Source organism: Belonocnema kinseyi, chromosome 7, assembly GCF_010883055.1.
Source record: "Belonocnema kinseyi isolate 2016_QV_RU_SX_M_011 chromosome 7, B_treatae_v1, whole genome shotgun sequence".
Classification (NCBI taxonomy): domain Eukaryota; kingdom Metazoa; phylum Arthropoda; class Insecta; order Hymenoptera; family Cynipidae; genus Belonocnema; species Belonocnema kinseyi.
Window position 1 is genome coordinate 94675379 of NC_046663.1, and position 5193 is coordinate 94680571.

At 37.0% G+C, this 5193-nt stretch overlaps 1 protein-coding gene across 6 annotated transcripts in view; it reads right to left on the reverse strand.

The window, feature by feature from the left end:
* LOC117176791 (N-acetylglucosamine-1-phosphotransferase subunits alpha/beta) overlaps positions 1–5193 on the reverse strand; it is a 118074-nt gene that overhangs the window by 35391 nt on the left and 77490 nt on the right. The window lies entirely within an intron of this gene.

Consider the following 5193-nt stretch of genomic DNA (forward strand, 5'->3'; position numbering starts at 1 on the left):
GTTCACAATTACCTAATAGAATACCATATAAAACAAGGAACAAAACCCACTTTAGAAAGTAATAGGACCTGATAGAAATCACATCCTATGAGGTTCTATTTGACTCCTAATAGGAATTCTTACTATAGAAGTACCGAATACAAACCACATAAGATCCTAATAAGACCAATTAGAACGTTAAAAATTACCAAATACAAAACCGCACAGAAACCGAATTCAAACCCGATTAGATTCCACTTAGAAACCAATAGCTAATACGGTACGATTGCCGAATACAGTCACATTAGATCCTATTAAGATCCAAATAAAAAGTTCAGAATGACCTAATAGAATACCATATAGAACAAGGAACAAAACCCACTTTCGAAAGTAATAGGACCTGATAGAAGCCTCATCCTATTAGGTTTCTATTTGGATTCTAATAGGCATTTTTACTAGTGTAATCAAATAGTATACCATCTAAGACTACAAAACGATCATAATTAAAACTAACAAAATAGTAACATAACTATATAGTTAAAATAAGGAATTAATGTATCGGCCTATAGAAATTAGAATTAAGATATTGTCTAGAAAAGAGGAAGAGAAGAGTAACGAAATTACAAACGAATAATAAGTAAATCAATATAGCTAAAAAGGGGAAAATAAAATTAAAACTATAGAGTATGTTGGAAATATAGACAACGAGAGCAAAAATAAATACGAGACTTTGTCAGTACGTGCCTCGTCGAGTTTTCTCAATCGTACGTGCCTCGTCGAGTTTTCTGGATTGTACGTGACTTTACAAGAGACTTATTCCTATATCAACCCCAGGCTCACCCTGGTGGTTGTCTTTTAGTTCGTGACAGTCACACTGTCAACTTAAAACTTCAATTGTACGAACCGTTAGGAAAAAGTCGCGATCAAATCGACAAACGTGAAATATTTCTTAACGAAGAACCGCATTGAGTAAAGTCGCGTACTTGTATTTTCCATCGTGAAATAGTACGAAGTGCTATGTGTAAACTAAGTCCCTTCGGCCCACGGTCGTCGTATACGTTGATTTCCGAATAGGTTGTGAACATCAACTAAAAACACCCGGTAGAATTGCGTCGCTATTCTACAAATCATCGGGGATATCATCGACACTACAAATCTTCTCTTGTCCTTTCAAGACTGAAAGGTAGCAGCCCCGTAGGATTGACGAGTGACATCCCTTTAACCTCCCTTACCTATCCCATTAAAAAACTACCCTCGCCTTTTGCTCGGGACGTAACACCGCAACCCCCATCGGATCAGGAAAAATTGAGGTCCATCACTTACCTGAGGAGGACGTGGAGATGAAAGAGAGGAATGAAAAGCAAATTACTGACACTTCTATTCCGGGTGAGTACATAAAACCTTATTTTCATATCCTCTGACATACATGGGAAATTTATAAAGTTAATACAATAGTACACCCGATCGTAAGTTACATACAAGTACTCAAATAAAAAGATATCGAAAGGAAATAAAAGTGAAATATATAAATAATAAATGTATAATTATCGTCAAATACAAGGTATAAAAAGTGAATTATCAACAAGTGGAAGTGAAGTTGAATCACAAAACAAAAACTCAGAAGTTAGTTTCAATTTCTACAAGACAACCGGCGAGAATAGTTATTTCCCTTATAGACATCAACTTAAAATCATACAACCAAAAATTTGTGGAGGAATGAAAAACTATCTTTCTAACGAAGGTATTATAAAGGCAACTAAAGAAGAATTAGAGAAACAGTTCTTCGAAATTAAAGCGGCTCTCAGGAAAGCACATAAACGCTTGTCAAAAGTGAATCTAAATCTAGTTCCAAACTCGTTACCTACCGCGCCGGTATTAGGAATCCCATAGAGACTAACTATTGACGATAGGAAGATGTTAGATGCTTTGCTTAGAAATTTGTGTGAATTTGACGGGACACAAGAAATAGATGCATTTACATATGACATTCCCGAGTTAGTAGACGATATTTACGCGATAGTCACAGGAGAGGAAATGAAATCAGCATTACTCAACGATGCATTAAAAGGAATTAGATTACGAAAACTAAAACGTGACGCGCAACGCGTAGTGATGAGAATTTCACCCCATTAACAGTGAGGAATTTAGGAGAAGCTCTCACCATAGAGTTCGGATCAAGAGGAAAATCTCTGTCACAATTGACACGTGAAAGATATCAAATGTACCAAACGTTGAATGAAAGAGTAGAAACTTTCATAAAGCGATATCAGGAAAATTCAGAGAGCCATTTACAGCAGCCCTGCTGAATTTAAAGAAATTAAGGGAAGGAAAGAAGATACGGAACCAGTCAGGAAGTCCATTGGATGCCTGCGTACGGAAATGAAATACATGATCAAAAACTCGCAGCCTGCAAGTTTGAATGATGCCTATTAAACTGCATTTCAAGATGAAAAGGAATTCTTGGTTAAAGAAAGAGAACGTATGAGACAGACAGCTCAGTTCGCAGAACGAAGAAAATCTTCGAGCACCCATACCAGCACCAAGGAATCCAGCAACCTCTTCCAAACTAATAATCAGTGGAATGCCTACAGAATTGAAAAATATATTCCGTGAGCTAGCTGTATGTAAATATTGCAAGAAAAAAGTACACGAAAAAGACAAGTATTTCACAAAGCAGAATCAGCAGCGAAGAGAAAATTTTTAAAAGACTTGGCAGAGCAACAAAGACCCTCCCAAACGAATGAACCCGAGGAAGAGGTTCCACTAGACGAAAAACGAGATGTCTATCAGATGAAGGAAGAATATCTGACGGACAACTTAGTCGAGTATTCTTACCAGGAGGAGGAATCGGACATCTCTACGTACGACTATAACTTAAAGGATACGCTTGCCGAAGAGGATTATTGGTAGATTCAGGAAGCCCCGACTCTTCTATTACATCTACCATTAAAACTTCGTCGAAGTTTAAAAGTCGTTCGACGTTCAATTGCCCTCTGTTTGGTGGCCCAAAAGAACTGTCTTCTTTTAAGCTTCCCACGTATAAAGATGTTATCAAACGCTGTGCTTTCGAAAGGCAACGTTTAGCTCCGAAGAGAGAAAGAAAGAATCCTTGTTTTCTGACATTGCTGAGAACATAGCCAAGGAGATTATTTCCGTGTACGAAAAAGCATTAATACCACGTGTTACGCATAAAAGAGTTGTACAAATGTTAAAGGCTTATCATGCAAAATATAAAACCATCATGAAGTCACATAGCATCTGTTAAACCACTCTAAAGGAAATAATATTGATTTTGCATGGGCTGAAAAATAAGAAGTTTTTAAAGAATTAAGGGAGGGGTAAAGGTATCAGCGTAAAGAAACTCTTTTTGCGAATGTTTTTTAAGAGTATGGATTAAACAAATGTATTTTAACATTTTGTACATTATTAAGTATACTTTTGGCAATATTTTGTAATTTTTTCATTTAAAAATATTTAAAAACAAACCGGTAAAAGAGATTGTCCGAGATCGTTTTGGAAAAAAAACAATTCGCGATGTTCACTGTATCTCGGCCGGAAATAATCGGAAATCAAAAATAATTTGAATTTGGTCAAAGTATTATCAAATCCTCCCTCCAACGTTCTCTGATTATTATTTTTTTTTTGCATTCAAAAGTTATTGGTAGTCATTTAAAGTGTAATCTGCTATTTTTCATGAAAAATTCCACCATTTTGGGGGTGTAAAACACCCTTAATGTACAAAATTTTTTAAACTAAACGTTGGGGGGAGGTGTTTTATATGCAGAAAATGTGTAACGAGTTTGAATTGAATCGGTAAAGTAGTTTTGAAATGGCAGGGGGCCATCCATAAATTACGTAACGCAATTTCCCGACCATTTTGACCCCACCCCCCTTATGTAACGCTTTTTCCGACTTTTCCCTGTAGTTTTTCGCCATTGTGTTACACTGCGCTGGACCCCCCCCCCCCATGAAGCGTTACGTAATTTATGGATGACCCCTAGTGAACACGGACTTTGAAAAAGTAGTTTTGAGAAAAACGCGTTTAAAGTTTTAGAAGCCCGCAGCTGTCAGTTTTGTAGTGCTAGAGGACAGGAGACTAACTAGACAATAACTTCGAGAGTTTTTCTCAGATCGACTTAAATTTTGGGAGTATATTCTTGAAATGTTTAGCAATAAGAAAAGACAAACAAAAAAATGGATTTTTTGAAAGTGCAAACCTTTACCCCCCCCCCCCCCCCCCCCCCCCCCCCCCAAGAATCTATTGACATCCTACACAATTTTGAAACATCCCGAATTGAAGAAACCTTGTACTTATGCACCGATGTATCGAGTGAAGGATTGGGAGTTGTGCTTAGTCAGCTTGATAAAAATGTCGAGGAGCACCCGAGAAGTTTCGCTAGCAGAAGTCTAAATCCAGCAGAACGAAATTATTCAACCATAAAAAAAAGAACTCTTAGCAATCGTGTGGAAAATAAAGCAATATAAGCTTCTTGTACGGGCAGAAGTATAAAGTCAACACAACATCAGCCAATCAAAGGACTTTTAAACGCCGGACACGATAATATGTCCTGACGCTTATTCCGACTCACGCAAAAATGAAGACTATCACCCGCAAGTTATATAAAAACCAGGAAGACACAATGCCAATGCTAACGCACTCAGTCAAGCATACCCATTTAAGAAAAGAGAAGACATACATATAGGAATCGACCATACCCCAGATAGCAATTGGTGCGCGCACTTCGATGCGCGCACGAAATGCATGCAAGAATGCACCCGTCCTGCCAGCACTTTGTGAACGCGCACTTATTGCGTGCACACTGCGTTGCCAATCGCAGGCATGCCTACAGTCACCCGGAGACGAAAATGCGCGACACGCACATGCGCGCACTATGAATGCACTTTGCGATCTGCTGAAGTAAGTGATATAAATCAATAATTATTAGCTAATATAGACAAGAATTTTGAATTCAAAGTTTAAAAAATTGCAAAGAATCATGTTTGATAAAATAATTGTGTGGACAACCCCAAGATATAAAAATAAAATAAAAGTTTAACTTTATATTATGTTTCTTATGTATGGCTTTGTTTTTTATTAATTAGTTGGAAAGTTTAATAGGCCTCATTTCTGCAATGAACTGTAAATCCATATATACTATCTCTTTCAAAGAAAATTACAAATTTTTATTCACGTAAATTTTATTAGAAATACAC